We start from the raw sequence: 22,699 nt of genomic DNA, 5'->3' as shown, positions 1-22,699 counted from the left end.
TTCCCATGATATGCATGGTCTCTGCACCAAACCACCACGACTCAGCCTAAATACATCTGCCGCTTGTTCTCTTGTACTGCCAGCAGATTGTGGAAGTACAGTGTAAAAACCATCTTTATGGAGAGATCTTTGTGGTTTAGGCTTAGTCTAAGTGTCTCAAGTAGCCGGGGCTTTTGTTTGGGCCTAATCCATAAGGTCTGATGGCTTTCCTCCTCATCTCAAGATGAATGTGGTAGAAAATACAAATCAAGGAAACGTCCTTTGGCCTAGCCTTGCCTTGCCTTGCCTTATTTCCTTCTCATCCTGTTCTCTGTCCCTGCCTCTCTCACTAACCCCTCGTCTGGCTGCATGTCTCTTCTTTCCTCTCTCTTTTTCTCAAACTCTCCTGCTTCCTGGCTTTCGTCTTTCAATTCCTCCATTTCAGTCCTGCAGCCCGGCACTACTTTTTCCTCTTGCCTCCCTTTGGCCTGCTCCCTTGCCTTTCTCCCTCTGTTCCATATCCTTCTGCCCGACTTGTCTCTTGGAGACTTTTGGCCACTTTGCACCCAAGTCTGGGGATGTTTTGGAAACTTTTCAGAGGCCTCGCTGGTGACAGGGGGGACAGCAGGCAGTGACAGGCCCGGGGCTGACAGGCTCCCCCTCCCCTAGCGGGCGCTCGGCTGCCACACCCAGCTGACATAGAACCTTTGTCACAATGCCCGCTACCGTGGTGAGGATGCGGGCACTCTGCAGGTGACAGGGACCCAGTAGGACTTGCTGTCAGCTCAGCAATTGCTCAGTTTCCCAAAGAAGTTGAATTCTGCAAATTGCTGCTTTTGCTCTTGAAATGATGTCATCAGGTGGGTGTTTTGGTGTAATACACTGAAAACCAGAGCAGAAATGCTGAAATATTCCCATGATATGCATGGTCTCTGCACCAAACCACCACGACTCAGCCTAAATACATCTGCCGCTTGTTCTCTTGTACTGCCAGCAGATTGTGGAAGTACAGTGTAAAAACCATCTTTATGGAGAGATCTTGGTGGTTTAGGCTTAGTCTAAGTGTCTCAAGTAGCTGGGGCTTTTGTTTGGGCCTAATCCATAAGGTCTGATGGCTTTCCTCCTCATCTCAAGATGAATGTGGTAGAAAATACAAATCAAGGAAACGTCCTTTGGCCTAGCCTTGCCTTGCCTTGCCTTATTTCCTTCTCATCCTGTTCTCTGTCCCAGCCTCTCTCACTAACCCCTCGTCTGGCTGCATGTCTCTTCTTTCCTCTCTCCTTTTCTCAAACTCTCCTGCTTCCTGGCTTTCGTCTTTCAATTCCTCCATTTCAGTCCTGCAGCCCGGCACTACTTTTTCCTCTTGCCTCCCTTTGGCCTGCTCCCTTGCCTTTCTCCCTCTGTTCCATATCCTTCTGCCCGACTTGTCTCTTGGAGACTTTTGGCCACTTTGCACCCAAGTCTGGGGATGTTTTGGAAACTTTTCAGAGGCCTCGCTGGTGACAGGCGGGACAGCAGGCAGTGACAGGCCCGGGGCTGACAGGCTCCCCCTCCCCTAGCGGGCGCTCGGCTGCCACACCCAGCTGACATAGAACCTTTGTCACAATGCCCGCTACCGTGGTGAGGATGCGGGCACTCTGCAGGTGACAGGGACCCAGTAGGACTTGGTGTCAGCTCAGCAATTGCTCAGTTCCCCAAAGAAGCTGAATTCTGCAAATTGCTGCTTTTGCTCTTGAAATGATGTCATCAGGTGGGTGTTTTGGTGTAATACACTGAAAACCAGAGCAGAAATGCTGAAATATTCCCATGATATGCATGGTCTCTGCACCAAACCACCACGATACAGCCTAAATACATCTGCCGCTTGTTCTCTTGTACTGCCAGCAGATTGTGGAAGTACAGTGTAAAAACCATCTTTATGGAGAGATCTTTGTGGTTTAGGCTTAGTCCAAGTGTCTCAAGTAGCCGGGGCTTTTGTTTGGGCCTAATCCATAAGGTCTGATGGCTTTCCTCCTCATCTCAAGATGAATGTGGTAGAAAATATAAATCAAAGAAACGTCCTTTGGCCTAGCCTTGCCTTGCCTTGCCTTATTTCCTTCTCATCCTGTTCTCTGTCCCAGCCTCTCTCACTAACCCCTCGTCTGGCTGCATGTCTCTTCTTTCCTCTCTCCTTTTCTCAAACTCTCCTGCTTCCTGGCTTTCGTCTTTCAATTCCTCCATTTCAGTCCTGCAGCCCGGCACTACTTTTTCCTCTTGCCTCCCTTTGGCCTGCTCCCTTGCCTTTCTCCCTCTCTTCCATATCCTTCTGCCCGACTTGTCTCTTGGAGACTTTTGGCCACTTTGGACCCAAGTCTGGGCATGTTTTGGAAACTTTTCAGAGGCCTCGCTGGTGACACGGGGGACAGCAGGCAGTGACAGGCCCGGGGCTGACAGGCTCCCCCTCCCCTAGCGGGCGCTCGGCTGCCACACCCAGCTGACATAGAACCTTTGTCACAATGCTCGCTACCGTGGTGAGGATGCGGGCACTCTGCAGGTGACAGGGACCCAGCAGGACTTGCTGTCAGCTCAGCAATTGCTCAGTTCCCCAAAGAAGCTGAATTCTGCAAAGTGCTGCTTTTGCGCTTGAAATGATGTCATCAGGTGGGTGTTTTGGTGTAATACACTGAAAACCAGAGCAGAAATGCTGAAATATTCCCATGATATGCATGGTCTCTGCACCAAACCACCACGACTCAGCCTAAATACATCTGCCGCTTGCTCTCTTGTACTGCCAGCAGATTGTGGAAGTACAGTGTAAAAAACATCTTTATGGAGAGATCTTGGTGGTTTAGGCTTAGTCTAAGTGTCTCAAGTAGCCGGGGCTTTTGTTTGGGCCTAATCCATAAGGTCTGATGGCTTTCCTCCTCATCTCAAGATGAATGTGGTAGAAAATATAAATCAAAGAAACGTCCTTTGGCCTACCCTTGCCTTGCCTTGCCTTGTTTCCTTCTCATCCTGTTCTCTGTCCCTGCCTCTCTCACTAAGCCCTCGTCTGGCTGCATGTCTCTTCTTTCCTCTCTCCTTTTCTCAAACTCTCCTGCTTCCTGGCTTTCGTCTTTCAATTCCTCCATTTCAGTCCTGCATCCCGGCACTACTTTTTCCTCTTGCCTCCCTTTGGCCTGCTCCCTTGCCTTTCTCCCTCTGTTCCATATCCTTCTTCCCGACTTGTCTCTTGGAGACTTTTGGCCACTTTGCACCCAAGTCTGGGGATGTTTTGGAAACTTTTCAGAGGCCTCGCTGGTGACAGGGGGGACAGCAGGCAGTGACAGGCCCGGGGCTGACAGGCTCCCCCTCCCCTAGCGGGCGCTCGGCTGCCACACCCAGCTGACATAGAACCTTTGTCACAATGCCCGCTACCGTGGTGAGGATGCGGGCACTCTGCAGGTGACAGGGACCCAGTAGGACTTGGTGTCAGCTCAGCAATTGCTCAGTTCCCCAAAGAAGCTGAATTCTGCAAATTGCTGCTTTTGCTCTTGAAATGATGTCATCAGGTGGGTGTTTTGGTGTAATACACTGAAAACCAGAGCAGAAATGCTGAAATATTCCCATGATATGCATGGTCTCTGCACCAAACCACCACGACTCAGCCTAAATACATCTGCCGCTTGTTCTCTTGTACTGCCAGCAGATTGTGGAAGTACAGTGTAAAAACCATCTTTATGGAGAGATCTTTGTGGTTTAGGCTTAGTCTAAGTGTCTCAAGTAGCCGGGGCTTTTGTTTGGGCCTAATCCATAAGGTCTGATGGCTTTCCTCCTCATCTCAAGATGAATGTGGTAGAAAATACAAATCAAGGAAACGTCCTTTGGCCTAGCCTTGCCTTGCCTTGCCTTATTTCCTTCTCATCCTGTTCTCTGTCCCTGCCTCTCTCACTAACCCCTCGTCTGGCTGCATGTCTCTTCTTTCCTCTCTCTTTTTCTCAAACTCTCCTGCTTCCTGGCTTTCGTCTTTCAATTCCTCCATTTCAGTCCTGCAGCCCGGCACTACTTTTTCCTCTTGCCTCCCTTTGGCCTGCTCCCTTGCCTTTCTCCCTCTGTTCCATATCCTTCTGCCCGACTTGTCTCTTGGAGACTTTTGGCCACTTTGCACCCAAGTCTGGGGATGTTTTGGAAACTTTTCAGAGGCCTCGCTGGTGACAGGGGGGACAGCAGGCAGTGACAGGCCCGGGGCTGACAGGCTCCCCCTCCCCTAGCGGGCGCTCGGCTGCCACACCCAGCTGACATAGAACCTTTGTCACAATGCCCGCTACCGTGGTGAGGATGCGGGCACTCTGCAGGTGACAGGGACCCAGTAGGACTTGCTGTCAGCTCAGCAATTGCTCAGTTTCCCAAAGAAGTTGAATTCTGCAAATTGCTGCTTTTGCTCTTGAAATGATGTCATCAGGTGGGTGTTTTGGTGTAATACACTGAAAACCAGAGCAGAAATGCTGAAATATTCCCATGATATGCATGGTCTCTGCACCAAACCACCACGACTCAGCCTAAATACATCTGCCGCTTGTTCTCTTGTACTGCCAGCAGATTGTGGAAGTACAGTGTAAAAACCATCTTTATGGAGAGATCTTTGTGGTTTAGGCTTAGTCTAAGTGTCTCAAGTAGCTGGGGCTTTTGTTTGGGCCTAATCCATAAGGTCTGATGGCTTTCCTCCTCATCTCAAGATGAATGTGGTAGAAAATACAAATCAAGGAAACGTCCTTTGGCCTAGCCTTGCCTTGCCTTGCCTTATTTCCTTCTCATCCTGTTCTCTGTCCCAGCCTCTCTCACTAACCCCTCGTCTGGCTGCATGTCTCTTCTTTCCTCTCTCCTTTTCTCAAACTCTCCTGCTTCCTGGCTTTCGTCTTTCAATTCCTCCATTTCAGTCCTGCATCCCGGCACTACTTTTTCCTCTTGCCTCCCTTTGGCCTGCTCCCTTGCCTTTCTCCCTCTGTTCCATATCCTTCTTCCCGACTTGTCTCTTGGAGACTTTTGGCCACTTTGCACCCAAGTCTGGGGATGTTTTGGAAACTTTTCAGAGGCCTCGCTGGTGACAGGGGGGACAGCAGGCAGTGACAGGCCCGGGGCTGACAGGCTCCCCCTCCCCTAGCGGGCGCTCGGCTGCCACACCCAGCTGACATAGAACCTTTGTCACAATGCCCGCTACCGTGTTGAGGATGCGTGCACTCTGCAGGTGACAGGGACCCAGTAGGACTTGGTGTCAGCTCAGCAATTGCTCAGTTCCCCAAAGAAGCTGAATTCTGCAAATTGCTGCTTTTGCTCTTGAAATGATGTCATCAGGTGGGTGTTTTGGTGTAATACACTGAAAACCAGAGCAGAAATGCTGAAATATTCCCATGATATGCATGGTCTCTGCACCAAACCACCACGACTCAGCCTAAATACATCTGCCGCTTGTTCTCTTGTACTGCCAGCAGATTGTGGAAGTACAGTGTAAAAACCATCTTTATGGAGAGATCTTTGTGGTTTAGGCTTAGTCTAAGTGTCTCAAGTAGCCGGGGCTTTTGTTTGGGCCTAATCCATAAGGTCTGATGGCTTTCCTCCTCATCTCAAGATGAATGTGGTAGAAAATATAAATCAAAGAAACGTCCTTTGGCCTAGCCTTGCCTTGCCTTGCCTTATTTCCTTCTCATCCTGTTCTCTGTCCCAGCCTCTCTCACTAACCCCTCGTCTGGCTGCATGTCTCTTCTTTCCTCTCTCCTTTTCTCAAACTCTCCTGCTTCCTGGCTTTCGTCTTTCAATTCCTCCATTTCAGTCCTGCAGCCCGGCACTACTTTTTCCTCTTGCCTCCCTTTGGCCTGCTCCCTTGCCTTTCTCTCTCTCTTCCATATCCTTCTGCCCGACTTGTCTCTTGGAGACTTTTGGCCACTTTGGAGCCAAGTCTGGGCATGTTTTGGAAACTTTTCAGAGGCCTCGCTGGTGACAGGGGGGACAGCAGGCAGTGACAGGCCCGGGGCTGACAGGCTCCCCCTCCCGTAGCGGGCGCTCGGCTGCCACACCCAGCTGACATAGAACCTTTGTCACAATGCTCGCTACCGTGGTGAGGATGCGGGCACTCTGCAGGTGACAGGGACCCAGCAGGACTTGCTGTCCTCTCAGCAATTGCTCAGTTCCCCAAAGAACCTGAATTCTGCGAAGTGCTGCTTTTGCTCTTGAAATGATGTCATCAGGTGGGTGTTTTGGTGTAATACACTGAAAACCAGAGCAGAAATGCTGAAATATTCCCATGATATGCATTGTCTCTGCACCAAACCACCACGACTCAGCCTAAATACATCTGCCGCTTGTTCTCTTGTACTGCCAGCAGATTATGGAAGTACAGTGTAAAAACCATCTTTATGGAGAGATCTTTGTGGTTTAGGCTTAGTCTAAGTGTCTCAAGTAGCCGGGGCTTTTGTTTGGGCCTAATCCATAAGGTCTGATGGCTTTCCTCCTCATCTCAAGATGAATGTGGTAGAAAATACAAATCAAGGAAACGTCCTTTGGCCTAGCCTTGCCTTGCCTTGCCTTATTTCCTTCTCATCCTGTTCTCTGTCCCTGCCTCTCTCACTAACCCCTCGTCTGGCTGCATGTCTCTTCTTTCCTCTCTCTTTTTCTCAAACTCTCCTGCTTCCTGGCTTTCGTCTTTCAATTCCTCCATTTCAGTCCTGCAGCCCGGCACTACTTTTTCCTCTTGCCTCCCTTTGGCCTGCTCCCTTGCCTTTCTCCCTCTGTTCCATATCCTTCTTCCCGACTTGTCTCTTGGAGACTTTTGGCCACTTTGCACCCAAGTCTGGGGATGTTTTGGAAACTTTTCAGAGGCCTCGCTGGTGACAGGGGGGACAGCAGGCAGTGACAGGCCCGGGGCTGACAGGCTCCCCCTCCCCTAGCGGGCGCTCGGCTGCCACACCCAGCTGACATAGAACCTTTGTCACAATGCCCGCTACCGTGGTGAGGATGCGGGCACTCTGCAGGTGACAGGGACCCAGTAGGACTTGCTGTCAGCTCAGCAATTGCTCAGTTTCCCAAAGAAGTTGAATTCTGCAAATTGCTGCTTTTGCTTATGAAATGATGTCATCAGGTGGGTGTTTTGGTGTAATACACTGAAAACCAGAGCAGAAATGCTGAAATATTCCCATGATATGCATGGTCTCTGCACCAAACCACCACGACTCAGCCTAAATACATCTGCCGCTTGTTCTCTTGTACTGCCAGCAGATTGTGGAAGTACAGTGTAAAAACCATCTTTATGGAGAGATCTTTGTGGTTTAGGCTTGGTCTAAGTGTCTCAAGTAGCCGGGGCTTTTGTTTGGGCCTAATCCATAAGGTCTGATGGCTTTCCTCCTCATCTCAAGATGAATGTGGTAGAAAATACAAATCAAGGAAACGTCCTTTGGCCTAGCCTTGCCTTGCCTTGCCTTATTTCCTTCTCATCCTGTTCTCTGTCCCAGCCTCTCTCATTAACCCCTCGTCTGGCTGCATGTCTCTTCTTTCCTCTCTCCTTTTCTCAAACTCTCCTGCTTCCTGGCTTTCGTCTTTCAATTCCTCCATTTCAGTCCTGCAGCCCGGCACTACTTTTTCCTCTTGCCTCCCTTTGGCCTGCTCCCTTGCCTTTCTCCCTCTGTTCCATATCCTTCTGCCCGACTTGTCTCTTGGAGACTTTTGGCCACTTTGCACCCAAGTCTGGGGATGTTTTGGAAACTTTTCAGAGGCCTCGCTGGTGACAGGGGGGACAGCAGGCAGTGACAGGCCCGGGGCTGACAGGCTCCCCCTCCCCTAGCGGGCGCTCGGCTGCCACACCCAGCTGACATAGAACCTTTGTCACAATGCCCGCTACCGTGGTGAGGATGCGGGCACTCTGCAGGTGACAGGGACCCAGTAGGACTTGGTGTCAGCTCAGCAATTGCTCAGTTTCCCAAAGAAGTTGAATTCTGCAAATTGCTGCTTTTGCTCTTGAAATGATGTCATCAGGTGGGTGTTTTGGTGTAATACACTGAAAACCAGAGCAGAAATGCTGAAATATTCCCATGATATGCATGGTCTCTCCACCAAACCACCACGACTCAGCCTAAATACATCTGCCGCTTGTTCTCTTGTACTGCCAGCAGATTGTGGAAGTACAGTGTAAAAACCATCTTTATGGAGAGATCTTTGTGGTTTAGGCTTGGTCTAAGTGTCTCAAGTAGCCGGGGCTTTTGTTTGGGCCTAATCCATAAGGTCTGATGGCTTTCCTCCTCATCTCAAGATGAATGTGGTAGAAAATACAAATCAAGGAAACGTCCTTTGGCCTAGCCTTGCCTTGCCTTGCCTTATTTCCTTCTCATCCTGTTCTCTGTCCCAGCCTCTCTCACTAACCCCTCGTCTGGCTGCATGTCTCTTCTTTCCTCTCTCCTTTTCTCAAACTCTCCTGCTTCCTGGCTTTCGTCTTTCAATTCCTCCATTTCAGTCCTGCAGCCCGGCACTACTTTTTCCTCTTGCCTCCCTTTGGCCTGCTCCCTTGCCTTTCTCCCTCTCTTCCATATCCTTCTGCCCGACTTGTCTCTTGGAGACTTTTGGCCACTTTGGAGCCAAGTCTGGGCATGTTTTGGAAACTTTTCAGAGGCCTCGCTGGTGACAGGGGGGACAGCAGGCAGTGACAGGCCCGGGGCTGACAGGCTCCCCCTCCCCTAGCGGGCGCTCGGCTGCCACACCCAGCTGACATAGAACCTTTGTCACAATGCTCGCTACCGTGGTGAGGATGCGGGCACTCTGCAGGTGACAGGGACCCAGCAGGACTTGCTGTCCTCTCAGCAATTGCTCAGTTCCCCAAAGAACCTGAATTCTGCGAAGTGCTGCTTTTGCTCTTGAAATGATGTCATCAGGTGGGTGTTTTGGTGTAATACACTGAAAACCAGAGCAGAAATGCTGAAATATTCCCATGATATGCATTGTCTCTGCACCAAACCACCACGACTCAGCCTAAATACATCTGCCGCTTGTTCTCTTGTACTGCCAGCAGATTATGGAAGTACAGTGTAAAAACCATCTTTATGGAGAGATCTTTGTGGTTTAGGCTTAGTCTAAGTGTCTCAAGTAGCCGGGGCTTTTGTTTGGGCCTAATCCATAAGGTCTGATGGCTTTCCTCCTCATCTCAAGATGAATGTGGTAGAAAATACAAATCAAGGAAACGTCCTTTGGCCTAGCCTTGCCTTGCCTTGCCTTATTTCCTTCTCATCCTGTTCTCTGTCCCTGCCTCTCTCACTAACCCCTCGTCTGGCTGCATGTCTCTTCTTTCCTCTCTCTTTTTCTCAAACTCTCCTGCTTCCTGGCTTTCGTCTTTCAATTCCTCCATTTCAGTCCTGCAGCCCGGCACTACTTTTTCCTCTTGCCTCCCTTTGGCCTGCTCCCTTGCCTTTCTCCCTCTGTTCCATATCCTTCTTCCCGACTTGTCTCTTGGAGACTTTTGGCCACTTTGCACCCAAGTCTGGGGATGTTTTGGAAACTTTTCAGAGGCCTCGCTGGTGACAGGGGGGACAGCAGGCAGTGACAGGCCCGGGGCTGACAGGCTCCCCCTCCCCTAGCGGGCGCTCGGCTGCCACACCCAGCTGACATAGAACCTTTGTCACAATGCCCGCTACCGTGGTGAGGATGCGGGCACTCTGCAGGTGACAGGGACCCAGTAGGACTTGCTGTCAGCTCAGCAATTGCTCAGTTTCCCAAAGAAGTTGAATTCTGCAAATTGCTGCTTTTGCTTATGAAATGATGTCATCAGGTGGGTGTTTTGGTGTAATACACTGAAAACCAGAGCAGAAATGCTGAAATATTCCCATGATATGCATGGTCTCTGCACCAAACCACCACGACTCAGCCTAAATACATCTGCCGCTTGTTCTCTTGTACTGCCAGCAGATTGTGGAAGTACAGTGTAAAAACCATCTTTATGGAGAGATCTTTGTGGTTTAGGCTTGGTCTAAGTGTCTCAAGTAGCCGGGGCTTTTGTTTGGGCCTAATCCATAAGGTCTGATGGCTTTCCTCCTCATCTCAAGATGAATGTGGTAGAAAATACAAATCAAGGAAACGTCCTTTGGCCTAGCCTTGCCTTGCCTTGCCTTATTTCCTTCTCATCCTGTTCTCTGTCCCAGCCTCTCTCATTAACCCCTCGTCTGGCTGCATGTCTCTTCTTTCCTCTCTCCTTTTCTCAAACTCTCCTGCTTCCTGGCTTTCGTCTTTCAATTCCTCCATTTCAGTCCTGCAGCCCGGCACTACTTTTTCCTCTTGCCTCCCTTTGGCCTGCTCCCTTGCCTTTCTCCCTCTGTTCCATATCCTTCTGCCCGACTTGTCTCTTGGAGACTTTTGGCCACTTTGCACCCAAGTCTGGGGATGTTTTGGAAACTTTTCAGAGGCCTCGCTGGTGACAGGGGGGACAGCAGGCAGTGACAGGCCCGGGGCTGACAGGCTCCCCCTCCCCTAGCGGGCGCTCGGCTGCCACACCCAGCTGACATAGAACCTTTGTCACAATGCCCGCTACCGTGGTGAGGATGCGGGCACTCTGCAGGTGACAGGGACCCAGTAGGACTTGGTGTCAGCTCAGCAATTGCTCAGTTTCCCAAAGAAGTTGAATTCTGCAAATTGCTGCTTTTGCTCTTGAAATGATGTCATCAGGTGGGTGTTTTGGTGTAATACACTGAAAACCAGAGCAGAAATGCTGAAATATTCCCATGATATGCATGGTCTCTGCACCAAACCACCACGACTCAGCCTAAATACATCTGCCGCTTGTTCTCTTGTACTGCCAGCAGATTGTGGAAGTACAGTGTAAAAACCATCTTTATGGAGAGATCTTTGTGGTTTAGGCTTGGTCTAAGTGTCTCAAGTAGCCGGGGCTTTTGTTTGGGCCTAATCCATAAGGTCTGATGGCTTTCCTCCTCATCTCAAGATGAATGTGGTAGAAAATACAAATCAAGGAAACGTCCTTTGGCCTAGCCTTGCCTTGCCTTGCCTTATTTCCTTCTCATCCTGTTCTCTGTCCCAGCCTCTCTCATTAACCCCTCGTCTGGCTGCATGTCTCTTCTTTCCTCTCTCCTTTTCTCAAACTCTCCTGCTTCCTGGCTTTCGTCTTTCAATTCCTCCATTTCAGTCCTGCAGCCCGGCACTACTTTTTCCTCTTGCCTCCCTTTGGCCTGCTCCCTTGCCTTTCTCCCTCTGTTCCATATCCTTCTGCCCGACTTGTCTCTTGGAGACTTTTGGCCACTTTGCACCCAAGTCTGGGGATGTTTTGGAAACTTTTCAGAGGCCTCGCTGGTGACAGGGGGGACAGCAGGCAGTGACAGGCCCGGGGCTGACAGGCTCCCCCTCCCCTAGCGGGCGCTCGGCTGCCACACCCAGCTGACATAGAACCTTTGTCACAATGCCCGCTACCGTGGTGAGGATGCGGGCACTCTGCAGGTGACAGGGACCCAGCAGGACTTGCTGTCCTCTCAGCAATTGCTCAGTTCCCCAAAGAACCTGAATTCTGCGAAGTGCTGCTTTTGCTCTTGAAATGATGTCATCAGGTGGGTGTTTTGGTGTAATACACTGAAAACCAGAGCAGAAATGCTGAAATATTCCCATGATATGCATTGTCTCTGCACCAAACCACCACGACTCAGCCTAAATACATCTGCCGCTTGTTCTCTTGTACTGCCAGCAGATTATGGAAGTACAGTGTAAAAACCATCTTTATGGAGAGATCTTTGTGGTTTAGGCTTAGTCTAAGTGTCTCAAGTAGCCGGGGCTTTTGTTTGGGCCTAATCCATAAGGTCTGATGGCTTTCCTCCTCATCTCAAGATGAATGTGGTAGAAAATACAAATCAAGGAAACGTCCTTTGGCCTAGCCTTGCCTTGCCTTGCCTTATTTCCTTCTCATCCTGTTCTCTGTCCCTGCCTCTCTCACTAACCCCTCGTCTGGCTGCATGTCTCTTCTTTCCTCTCTCTTTTTCTCAAACTCTCCTGCTTCCTGGCTTTCGTCTTTCAATTCCTCCATTTCAGTCCTGCAGCCCGGCACTACTTTTTCCTCTTGCCTCCCTTTGGCCTGCTCCCTTGCCTTTCTCCCTCTCTTCCATATCCTTCTGCCCGACTTGTCTCTTGGAGACTTTTGGCCACTTTGCACCCAAGTCTGGGCATGTTTTGGAAACTTTTCAGAGGCCTCGCTGGTGACAGGGGGGACAGCAGGCAGTGACAGGCCCGGGGCTGACAGGCTCCCCCTCCCCTAGCGGGCGCTCGGCTGCCACACCCAGCTGACATAGAACCTTTGTCACAATGCCCGCTACCGTGGTGAGGATGCGGGCACTCTGCAGGTGACAGGGACCCAGTAGGACTTGGTGTCAGCTCAGCAATTGCTCAGTTTCCCAAAGAAGTTGAATTCTGCAAATTGCTGCTTTTGCTCTTGAAATGATGTCATCAGGTGGGTGTTTTGGTGTAATACACTGAAAACCAGAGCAGAAATGCTGAAATATTCCCATGATATGCATGGTCTCTGCACCAAACCACCACGATACAGCCTAAATACATCTGCCGCTTGTTCTCTTGTACTGCCAGCAGATTGTGGAAGTACAGTGTAAAAACCATCTTTATGGAGAGATCTTTGTGGTTTAGGCTTAGTCCAAGTGTCTCAAGTAGCCGGGGCTTTTGTTTGGGCCTAATCCATAAGGTCTGATGTCTTTCCTCCTCATCTCAAGATGAATGTGGTAGAAAATATAAATCACAGAAACGTCCTTTGGCCTAGCCTTGCCTTGCCTTGCCTTATTTCCTTCTCATCCTGTTCTCTGTCCCAGCCTCTCTCACTAACCCCTCGTCTGGCTGCATGTCTCTTCTTTCCTCTCTCCTTTTCTCAAACTCTCCTGCTTCCTGGCTTTCGTCTTTCAATTCCTCCATTTCAGTCCTGCAGCCCGGCACTACTTTTTCCTCTTGCCTCCCTTTGGCCTGCTCCCTTGCCTTTCTCCCTCTGTTCCATATCCTTCTGCCCGACTTGTCTCTTGGAGACTTTTGGCCACTTTGCACCCAAGTCTGGGGATGTTTTGGAAACTTTTCAGAGGCCTCGCTGGTGACAGGGGGGACAGCAGGCAGTGACAGGCCCGGGGCTGACAGGCTCCCCCTCCCCTAGCGGGCGCTCGGCTGCCACACCCAGCTGACATAGAACCTTTGTCACAATGCCCGCTACCGTGGTGAGGATGCGGGCACTCTGCAGGTGACAGGGACCCAGTAGGACTTGGTGTCAGCTCAGCAATTGCTCAGTTTCCCAAAGAAGTTGAATTCTGCAAATTGCTGCTTTTGCTCTTGAAATGATGTCATCAGGTGGGTGTTTTGGTGTAATACACTGAAAACCAGAGCAGAAATGCTGAAATATTCCCATGATATGCATGGTCTCTGCACCAAACCACCACGACTCAGCCTAAATACATCTGCCGCTTGTTCTCTTGTACTGCCAGCAGATTGTGCAAGTACAGTGTAAAAACCATCTTTATGGAGAGATCTTTGTGGTTTAGGCTTAGTCTAAGTGTCTCAAGTAGCCGGGGCTTTTGTTTGGGCCTAATCCATAAGGTCTGATGGCTTTCCTCCTCATCTCAAGATGAATGTGGTAGAAAATACAAATCAAGGAAACGTCCTTTGGCCTAGCCTTGCCTTGCCTTGCCTTATTTCCTTCTCATCCTGTTCTCTGTCTCTGCCTCTCTCACTAAGCCCTCGTCTGGCTGCATGTCTCTTCTTTCCTCTCTCCTTTTCTCAAACTCTCCTGCTTCCTGGCTTTCGTCTTTCAATTCCTCCATTTCAGTCCAGCAGCCCGGCACTACTTTTTCCTCTTGCCTCCCTTTGGCCTGCTCCCTTGCCTTTCTCCCTCTGTTCCATATCCTTCTGCCCGACTTGTCTCTTGGAGACTTTTGGCCACTTTGCACCCAAGTCTGGGCATGTTTTGGAAACTTTTCAGAGGCCTCGCTGGTGACAGGGGGGACAGCAGGCAGTGACAGGCCCGGGGCTGACAGGCTCCCCCTCCCCTAGCGGGCGCTCGGCTGCCACACCCAGCTGACATAGAACCTTTGTCACAATGCCCGCTACCGTGGTGAGGATGCGGGCACTCTGCAGGTGACAGGGACCCAGTAGGACTTGCTGTCAGCTCAGCAATTGCTCAGTTCCCCAAAGAAGCTGAATTCTGCAAATTGCTGCTTTTGCTCTTGAAATGATGTCATCAGGTGGGTGTTTTGGTGTAATACACTGAAAACCAGAGCAGAAATGCTGAAATATTCCCATGATATGCATGGTCTCTGCACCAAACCACCACGACTCAGCCTAAATACATCTGCCGCTTGTTCTCTTGTACTGCCAGCAGATTGTGCAAGTACAGTGTAAAAACCATCTTTATGGAGAGATCTTTGTGGTTTAGGCTTAGTCTAAGTGTCTCAAGTAGCCGGGGCTTTTGTTTGGGCCTAATCCATAAGGTCTGATGGCTTTCCTCCTCATCTCAAGATGAATGTGGTAGAAAATACAAATCAAAGAAACGTCCTTTGGCCTAGCCTTGCCTTGCCTTGCCTTATTTCCTTCTCATCCTGTTCTCTGTCCCAGCCTCTCTCACTAACCCCTCGTCTGGCTGCATGTCTCTTCTTTCCTCTCTCCTTTTCTCAAACTCTCCTGCTTCCTGGCTTTCGTCTTTCAATTCCTCCATTTCAGTCCTGCAGCCCGGCACTACTTTTTCCTCTTGCCTCCCTTTGGCCTGCTCCCTTGCCTTTCTCCCTCTGTTCCATATCCTTCTGCCCGACTTGTCTCTTGGAGACTTTTGGCCACTTTGGAGCCAAGTCTGGGCATGTTTTGGAAACTTTTCAGAGGCCTCGCTGGTGACAGGGGGGACAGCAGGCAGTGACAGGCCCGGGGCTGACAGGCTCCCCCTCCCCTAGCGGGCGCTCGGCTGCCACACCCAGCTGACATAGAACCTTTGTCACAATGCTCGCTACCGTGGTGAGGATGCGGGCACTCTGCAGGTGACAGGGACCCAGCAGGACTTGCTGTCCTCTCAGCAATTGCTCAGTTCCCCAAAGAACCTGAATTCTGCGAAGTGCTGCTTTTGCTCTTGAAATGATGTCATCAGGTGGGTGTTTTGGTGTAATACACTGAAAACCAGAGCAGAAATGCTGAAATATTCCCATGATATGCATGGTCTCTGCACCAAACCACCACGACTCAGCCTAAATACATCTGCCGCTTGTTCTCTTGTACTGCCAGCAGATTATGGAAGTACAGTGTAAAAACCATCTTTATGGAGAGATCTTTGTGGTTTAGGCTTAGTCTAAGTGTCTCAAGTAGCCGGGGCTTTTGTTTGGGCCTAATCCATAAGGTCTGATGGCTTTCCTCCTCATCTCAAGATGAATGTGGTAGAAAATACAAATCAAGGAAACGTCCTTTGGCCTAGCCTTGCCTTGCCTTGCCTTATTTCCTTCTCATCCTGTTCTCTGTCCCTGCCTCTCTCACTAAGCCCTCGTCTGGCTGCATGTCTCTTCTTTCCTCTCTCCTTTTCTCAAACTCTCCTGCTTCCTGGCTTTCGTCTTTCAATTCCTCCATTTCAGTCCTGCAGCCCGGCACTACTTTTTCCTCTTGCCTCCCTTTGGCCTGCTCCCTTGCCTTTCTCCCTCTGTTCCATATCCTTCTGCCCGACTTGTCTCTTGGAGACTTTTGGCCACTTTGCACCCAAGTCTGGGCATGTTTTGGAAACTTTTCAGAGGCCTCGCTGGTGACAGGGGGGACAGCAGGCAGTGACAGGCCCGGGGCTGACAGGCTCCCCCTCCCCTAGCGGGCGCTCGGCTGCCACACCCAGCTGACATAGAACCTTTGTCACAATGCCCGCTACCGTGGTGAGGATGCGGGCACTCTGCAGGTGACAGGGACCCAGTAGGACTTGCTGTCAGCTCAGCAATTGCTCAGTTCCCCAAAGAAGCTGAATTCTGCGAAGTGCTGCTTTTGCTCTTGAAATGATGTCATCAGGTGGGTGTTTTGGTGTAATACACTGAAAACCAGAGCAGAAATGCTGAAATATTCCCATGATATGCATGGTCTCTGCACCAAACCACCACGACTCAGCCTAAATACATCTGCCGCTTGTTCTCTTGTACTGCCAGCAGATTATGGAAGTACAGTGTAAAAACCATCTTTATGGAGAGATCTTTGTGGTTTAGGCTTAGTCTAAGTGTCTCAAGTAGCCGGGGCTTTTGTTTGGGCCTAATCCATAAGGTCTGATGGCTTTCCTCCTCATCTCAAGATGAATGTGGTAGAAAATACAAATCAAGGAAACGTCCTTTGGCCTAGCCTTGCCTTGCCTTGCCTTATTTCCTTCTCATCCTGTTCTCTGTCCCTGCCTCTCTCACTAAGCCCTCGTCTGGCTGCATGTCTCTTCTTTCCTCTCTCCTTTTCTCAAACTCTCCTGCTTCCTGGCTTTCGTCTTTCAATTCCTCCATTTCAGTCCTGCAGCCCGGCACTACTTTTTCCTCTTGCCTCCCTTTGGCCTGCTCCCTTGCCTTTCTCCCTCTGTTCCATATCCTTCTGCCCGACTTGTCTCTTGGAGACTTTTGGCCACTTTGCACCCAAGTCTGGGCATGTTTTGGAAACTTTTCAGAGGCCTCGCTGGTGACAGGGGGGACAGCAGGCAGTGACAGGCCCGGGGCTGACAGGCTCCCCCTCCCCTAGCGGGCGCTCGGCTGCCACACCCAGCTGACATAGAACCTTTGTCACAATGCCCGCTACCGTGGTGAGGATGCGGGCACTCTGCAGGTGACAGGGACCCAGTAGGACTTGCTGTCAGCTCAGCAATTGCTCAGTTCCCCAAAGAACCTGAATTCTGCAAATTGCTGCTTTTGCTCTTGAAATGATGTCATCAGGTGGGTGTTTTGGTGTAATACACTGAAAACCAGAGCAGAAATGCTGAAATATTCCCATGATATGCATGGTCTCTGCACCAAACCACCACGACTCAGCCTAAATACATCTGCCGCTTGTTCTCTTGTACTGCCAGCAGATTGTGCAAGTACAGTGTAAAAACCATCTTTATGGAGAGATCTTTGTGGTTTAGGCTTAGTCTAAGTGTCTCAAGTAGCCGGGGCTTTTGTTTGGGCCTAATCCATAAGGTCTGATGGCTTTCCTCCTCATCTCAAGATGAATGTGGTAGAAAATATAAATCAAAGAAACGTCCTTTGGCCTAGCCTTGCCTTGCCTTGCCTTATTTCCTTCTCATCTTGTTCTCTGTCCCAGCCTCTCTCACTAACCCCTCGTCTGGCTGCATGTCTCTTCTTTCCTCTCTCCTTTTCTCAAACTCTCCTGCTTCCTGGCTTTCGTCTTTCAAGTCCTCCATTTCAGTCCTGCAGCCCGGCACTACTTTTTCCTCTTGCCTCCCTTTGGCCTGCTCCCTTGCCTTTCTCCCTCTGTTCCATATCCTTCTTCCCGACTTGTCTCTTGGAGACTTTTGGCCACTTTGCACCCAAGTCTGGGGATGTTTTGGAAACTTTTCAGAGGCCTCGCTGGTGACAGGGGGGACAGCAGGCAGTGACAGGCCCGGGGCTGACAGACTCCCCCTCCCCTAGCGGGCGCTCGGCTGCCACACCCAGCTGACATAGAACCTTTGTCACAATGCCCGCTACCGTGGTGAGGATGCGGGCACTCTGCAGGTGACAGGGACCCAGTAGGACTTGGTGTCAGCTCAGCAATTGCTCAGTTCCCCAAAGAAGCTGAATTCTGCGAATTGCTGCTTTTGCTCTTGAAATGATGTCATCAGGTGGGTGTTTTGGTGTAATACACTGAAAACCAGAGCAGAAACGCTGAAATATTCCCATGATATGCATGGTCTCTGCACCAAACCACCACGACTCAGCCTAAATACATCTGCCGCTTGTTCTCTTGTACTGCCAGCAGATTGTGGAAGTACAGTGTAAAAACCATCTTTATGGAGAGATCTTGGTGGTTTAGGCTTAGTCTAAGTGTCTCAAGTAGCCGGGGCTTTTGTTTGGGCCTAATCCATAAGGTCTGATGGCTTTCCTCCTCATCTCAAGATGAATGTGGTAGAAAATATAAATCAAAGAAACGTCCTTTGGCCTAGCCTTGCCTTGCCTTGCCTTATTTCCTTCTCATCCTGTTCTCTGTCCCAGCCTCTCTCACTAACCCCTCGTCTGGCTGCATGTCTCTTCTTTCCTCTCTCCTTTTCTCAAACTCTCCTGCTTCCTGGCTTTCGTCTTTCAAATCCTCCATTTCAGTCCTGCAGCCCGGCACTACTTTTTCCTCTTGCCTCCCTTTGGCCTGCTCCCTTGCCTTTCTCCCTCTGTTCCATATCCTTCTGCCCGACTTGCCTCTTGGAGACTTTTGGCCACTTTGGAGCCAAGTCTGGGCATGTTTTGGAAACTTTTCAGAGGCCTCGCTGGTGACAGGGGGGACAGCAGGCAGTGACAGGCCCGGGGCTGACAGACTCCCCCTCCCCTAGCGGGCGCTCGGCTGCCACACCCAGCTGACATAGAACCTTTATCACAATGCCCGCTACCGTGGTGAGGATGCGGGCACTCTGCAGGTGACAGGGACCCAGTAGGACTTGGTGTCAGCTCAGCAATTGCTCAGTTCCCCAAAGAAGCTGAATTCTGCAAATTGCTGCTTTTGCTCTTGAAATGATGTCATCAGGTGGGTGTTTTGGTGTAATACACTGAAAACCAGAGCAGAAATGCTGAAATATTCCCATGATATGCATGGTCTCTGCACCAAACCACCACGACTCAGCCTAAATACATCTGCCGCTTGTTCTCTTGTACTGCCAGCAGATTGTGGAAGTACAGTGTAAAAACCATCTTTATGGAGAGATCTTTGTGGTTTAGGCTTAGTCTAAGTGTCTCAAGTAGCCGGGGCTTTTGTTTGGGCCTAATCCATAAGGTCTGATGGCTTTCCTCCTCATCTCAAGATGAATGTGGTAGAAAATACAAATCAAGGAAACGTCCTTTGGCCTAGCCTTGCCTTGCCTTGCCTTATTTCCTTCTCATCCTGTTCTCTGTCCCTGCCTCTCTCACTAACCCCTCGTCTGGCTGCATGTCTCTTCTTTCCTCTCTCTTTTTCTCAAACTCTCCTGCTTCCTGGCTTTCGTCTTTCAATTCCTCCATTTCAGTCCTGCAGCCCGGCACTACTTTTTCCTCTTGCCTCCCTTTGGCCTGCTCCCTTGCCTTTCTCCCTCTGTTCCATATCCTTCTGCCCGACTTGTCTCTTGGAGACTTTTGGCCACTTTGGAGCCAAGTCTGGGCATGTTTTGGAAACTTTTCAGAGGCCTCGCTGGTGACAGGGGGGACAGCAGGCAGTGACAGGCCCGGGGCTGACAGGCTCCCCCTCCCCTAGCGGGCGCTCGGCTGCCACACCCAGCTGACATAGAACCTTTGTCACAATGCTCGCTACCGTGGTGAGGATGCGGGCACTCTGCAGGTGACAGGGACCCAGCAGGACTTGCTGTCCTCTCAGCAATTGCTCAGTTCCCCAAAGAACCTGAATTCTGCGAAGTGCTGCTTTTGCGCTTGAAATGATGTCATCAGGTGGGTGTTTTGGTGTAATACACTGAAAACCAGAGCAGAAATGCTGAAATATTCCCATGATATGCATGGTCTCTGCACCAAACCACCACGATACAGCCTAAATACATCTGCCGCTTGTTCTCTTGTACTGCCAGCAGATTGTGGAAGTACAGTGTAAAAACCATCTTTATGGAGAGATCTTTGTGGTTTAGGCTTAGTCCAAGTGTCTCAAGTAGCCGGGGCTTTTGTTTGGGCCTAATCCATAAGGTCTGATGTCTTTCCTCCTCATCTCAAGATGAATGTGGTAGAAAATATAAATCACAGAAACGTCCTTTGGCCTAGCCTTGCCTTGCCTTGCCTTATTTCCTTCTCATCCTGTTCTCTGTCCCAGCCTCTCTCACTAACCCCTCGTCTGGCTGCATGTCTCTTCTTTCCTCTCTCCTTTTCTCAAACTCTCCTGCTTCCTGGCTTTCGTCTTTCAATTCCTCCATTTCAGTCCTGCAGCCCGGCACTACTTTTTCCTCTTGCCTCCCTTTGGCCTGCTCCCTTGCCTTTCTCCCTCTGTTCCATATCCTTCTGCCCGACTTGTCTCTTGGAGACTTTTGGCCACTTTGGAGCCAAGTCTGGGCATGTTTTGGAAACTTTTCAGAGGCCTCGCTGGTGACAGGGGGGACAGCAGGCAGTGACAGGCCCGGGGCTGACAGGCTCCCCCTCCCCTAGCGGGCGCTCGGCTGCCACACCCAGCTGACATAGAACCTTTGTCACAATGCTCGCTACCGTGGTGAGGATGCGGGCACTCTGCAGGTGACAGGGACCCAGCAGGACTTGCCGTCCTCTCAGCAATTGCTCAGTTCCCCAAAGAACCTGAATTCTGCGAAGTGCTGCTTTTGCTCTTGAAATGATGTCATCAGGTGGGTGTTTTGGTGTAATACACTGAAAACCAGAGCAGAAATGCTGAAATATTCCCATGATATGCATGGTCTCTGCACCAAACCACCACGACTCAGCCTAAATACATCTGCCGCTTGTTCTCTTGTACTGCCAGCAGATTATGGAAGTACAGTGTAAAAACCATCTTTATGGAGAGATCTTTGTGGTTTAGGCTTAGTCTAAGTGTCTCAAGTAGCCGGGGCTTTTGTTTGGGCCTAATCCATAAGGTCTGATGGCTTTCCTCCTCATCTCAAGATGAATGTGGTAGAAAATACAAATCAAGGAAACGTCCTTTGGCCTAGCCTTGCCTTGCCTTGCCTTATTTCCTTCTCATCCTGTTCTCTGTCCCTGCCTCTCTCACTAAGCCCTCGTCTGGCTGCATGTCTCTTCTTTCCTCTCTCCTTTTCTCAAACTCTCCTGCTTCCTGGCTTTCGTCTTTCAATTCCTCCATTTCAGTCCTGCAGCCCGGCACTACTTTTTCCTCTTGCCTCCCTTTGGCCTGCTCCCTTGCCTTTCTCCCTCTGTTCCATATCCTTCTGCCCGACTTGTCTCTTGGAGACTTTTGGCCACTTTGGAGCCAAGTCTGGGCATGTTTTGGAAACTTTTCAGAGGCCTCGCTGGTGACAGGGGGGACAGCAGGCAGTGACAGGCCCGGGGCTGACAGGCTCCCCCTCCCCTAGCGGGCGCTCGGCTGCCACACCCAGCTGACATAGAACCTTTGTCACAATGCCCGCTACCGTGGTGAGGATGCGGGCACTCTGCAGGTGACAGGGACCCAGTAGGACTTGCTGTCAGCTCAGCAATTGCTCAGTTCCCCAAAGAACCTGAATTCTGCAAATTGCTGCTTTTGCTCTTGAAATGATGTCATCAGGTGGGTGTTTTGGTGTAATACACTGAAAACCAGAGCAGAAATGCTGAAATATTCCCATGATATGCATGGTCTCTGCACCAAACCACCACGACTCAGCCTAAATACATCTGCCGCTTGTTCTCTTGTACTGCCAGCAGATTGTGCAAGTACAGTGTAAAAACCATCTTTATGGAGAGATCTTTGTGGTTTAGGCTTAGTCTAAGTGTCTCAAGTAGCCGGGGCTTTTGTTTGGGCCTAATCCATAAGGTCTGATGGCTTTCCTCCTCATCTCAAGATGAATGTGGTAGAAAATATAAATCAAAGAAACGTCCTTTGGCCTAGCCTTGCCTTGCCTTGCCTTATTTCCTTCTCATCCTGTTCTCTGTCCCAGCCTCTCTCACTAACCCCTCGTCTGGCTGCATGTCTCTTCTTTCCTCTCTCCTTTTCTCAAACTCTCCTGCTTCCTGGCTTTCGTCTTTCAATTCCTCCATTTCAGTCCTGCAGCCCGGCACTACTTTTTCCTCTTGCCTCCCTTTGGCCTGCTCCCTTGCCTTTCTCCCTCTGTTCCATATCCTTCTGCCCGACTTGTCTCTTGGAGACTTTTGGCCACTTTGCACCCAAGTCTGGGGATGTTTTGGAAACTTTTCAGAGGCCTCGCTGGTGACAGGGGGGACAGCAGGCAGTGACAGGCCCGGGGCTGACAGACTCCCCCTCCCCTAGCGGGCGCTCGGCTGCCACACCCAGCTGACATAGAACCTTTGTCACAATGCCCGCTACCGTGGTGAGGATGCGGGCACTCTGCAGGTGACAGGGACCCAGTAGGACTTGGTGTCAGCTCAGCAATTGCTCAGTTCCCCAAAGAAGCTGAATTCTGCGAATTGCTGCTTTTGCTCTTGAAATGATGTCATCAGGTGGGTGTTTTGGTGTAATACACTGAAAACCAGAGCAGAAACGCTGAAATATTCCCATGATATGCATGGTCTCTGCACCAAACCACCACGACTCAGCCTAAATACATCTGCCGCTTGTTCTCTTGTACTGCCAGCAGATTGTGGAAGTACAGTGTAAAAACCATCTTTATGGAGAGATCTTGGTGGTTTAGGCTTAGTCTAAGTGTCTCAAGTAGCCGGGGCTTTTGTTTGGGCCTAATCCATAAGGTCTGATGGCTTTCCTCCTCATCTCAAGATGAATGTGGTAGAAAATATAAATCAAAGAAACGTCCTTTGGCCTACCCTTGCCTTGCCTTGCCTTATTTCCTTCTCATCCTGTTCTCTGTCCCAGCCTCTCTCACTAACCCCTCGTCTGGCTGCATGTCTCTTCTTTCCTCTCTCCTTTTCTCAAACTCTCCTGCTTCCTGGCTTTCGTCTTTCAAATCCTCCATTTCAGTCCTGCAGCCCGGCACTACTTTTTC

This window comes from Patagioenas fasciata, chromosome 6 (genome assembly GCF_037038585.1).
Source record: "Patagioenas fasciata isolate bPatFas1 chromosome 6, bPatFas1.hap1, whole genome shotgun sequence".
Taxonomy (NCBI): domain Eukaryota; kingdom Metazoa; phylum Chordata; class Aves; order Columbiformes; family Columbidae; genus Patagioenas; species Patagioenas fasciata.
The sequence above is the reverse complement of the archived record's forward strand: the minus strand, read 5'-3'. Positions refer to the sequence as shown.